The sequence below is a fragment of the Pinus tabuliformis genome, chromosome J (genome assembly GCF_031772625.1).
Source record: "Pinus tabuliformis cultivar Carrire ecotype Pingquan chromosome J, CPIR1, whole genome shotgun sequence".
NCBI lineage: Eukaryota > Viridiplantae > Streptophyta > Pinopsida > Pinales > Pinaceae > Pinus > Pinus tabuliformis.
Genome location: NC_142295.1, coordinates 62,341,467 through 62,343,879, shown reverse-complemented (window position 1 = coordinate 62,343,879; position 2,413 = coordinate 62,341,467).

The window sequence follows — 2,413 nt, the reverse complement described above, 5'->3', positions numbered from 1 at the left end:
AAGATCTCTAATCGCTCACTCCTCAGGCTCAACTCTAATACTTACAACATTTGAATACCTACACAAGAGATCAAAGACACAAAAAATTCATACAAGTACAACAAGTATAATCGAAATTAATCCACTTAACAGATCAAGGAGCATTAAGATAAATGACACATTAACACAAACATTTATGGAAAGTGAACCAATAGTTGTATATATTAATGAAATAAAGGAGGATGCATACAACTGTAGTGCCCTGCTCTAGTTTACTGACAGTGATATGACATTAACATTTATTTAGCCCTAAGGCCCATACTTTATTCTTTGAGGACATCTCATTGAGGATATGGACACATGACTCTATTATTAGCGGTTGTGATGTTTATGTATGTTCTCCATTGATATTATGATAAAGATAACATTAATGGTTATGTATGTTATCTATTAATATTATGATGACTGTAGCATAAATGGTTATGTTTGGTCTCTATTGAATTTATGATGATGATGGCACTAAAGGATATGTATGATCTTTATTAATATCATGATGATGATAGCTTCGATGGATAGGTATGTTTTCTATTGATGTTATGATGTTGATAGCTTTGATGGATATGTATGTTTCCACTGATGTTATGATGATGATAGCCATGATGGATGTGTCCCCTATGTTACCTGCTTGCATTAGTTCTGGTTCACAATGAACAATGATGTGAATGACTAGGTGATGTTGATGATGCTATTATGACAATGACTAACACTGAGAAACCTTGTTACTAATGATTATTGAGTATGGTAGGAAACCACCAGAGGCACTCGCATATGACAAGTTGGTGACACCTCGTTTGATGAAAAATTATATTATTTTATTTTTGAAATTATAAGTCAATTTTGAAACATGTTATATATGTTTATCTATATTCTGATGATATGTTAGTGGTTGTAGGCACATATTAGTTTCTTGGCTGAATGACTCACATATGGGTGATGGGCTTGCACAATTGGATGGAACTGCAAGGGAGGGGTGGGACAGTGTCCCTAATCTCACCCACTAGCACTCCCGCTGTGACTTGGGCTGGAAAGGTTGAAACACCTTCGCCTTGAAGATCACGATGTCATGAGGGCAGGTCCCAAAGTTGGGTCGCTCATGAGGATATTATCAGGGGGTGCACATCAAGGCAGATTCCTTCATCCCCGACACCATTAGTATCACTATAGCAAGAAACATAAGAGATTATAGTGGTATCTGTCATTGCACTTATACTTTTCCCTCGTAGCCATTGAATGCTTGAAGGGCAAGTAGCATGACACCCTTGGAATTTTGAGGGAATTTCTTGAAGGGCATGACCAACTTGGCACCCTTGGCATCACAAATAAACTGTTAGGCATGACAACCTTGGAAATTCAAGGGAATTTCTTGAAGGGCATGACCAAACTTGGCACCCTTGGAATCATTAAAAATAAATAAATTAATATATATAATCAAGATATGAAAACCAGGTAAATTCACATCAAGGATAAATGATGTTAGAAACTGAGGTAATTAAATCAAGAATAAAACTTGGGTTAAGAGGATCATAGGAAGAAATAAAATATTTACCTTAAAAACTCTACCTTTCCCATGTTGGAAAATATTAGGAAGATAATGTAGTTTAATTAGGTAAAAAGGGGAAAGAGGTGTATGGATAAATATTAATCCTAAAATAGTTAAACTAATTAAGAGAAGAGGATGGTGAATTAAAATAAGATAAATAAATTAAATTTTAGAGAAATTTAGAGAACCTCCATGTGGCAACAACCAACATAATAATATCCATCTAAGAGACAACTTGAGTTAAATTAGGGAGTAGATAGGGGATCAAATCTTGACTTATCAATTGAATTTAGTAATGAATACAAACTAAGGAGTAAAATGGGGGACCAAAAGACAACTAGGAGAAGAAATAGGAATCTTGTTGAGGTGAGGAAAAATATTATTTTTAAATTAAAATTTAAATAAATAATTTTGGAGACCCTTGATGAGATAGTGACACATTGGTATAGATAACTTGAGTTAAATTAAGGAGTAGATAGGGGATCAAATCTTGACTTATCAATTGACTTTAGTAATGAACACAAATTAAGGAGGTAAAAGGGGGATTAAGAGACAACTAGGAGAAGAAATAAGAATCTTGTTGAGGTGAGGAAAAATGTTAGTTTTAAATTAAAATTTAAGTAAATAATTCTGGAGACCTTTGATGAGAGAGTGACACATGGGTATAGATAACTTGAGTTAAATTAGGGAGTAGATAGGGGATCAAATCTTGACTTATCAATTGACTTCAGTAATGAACACAAATTAAGGAGTAAAAAGGGGGATCAAGAGATAACTAGGAGAAGAAATAGGAATCTTGTTGAGGTGAGGAAAAATATTAGTTTTAAATTAAAA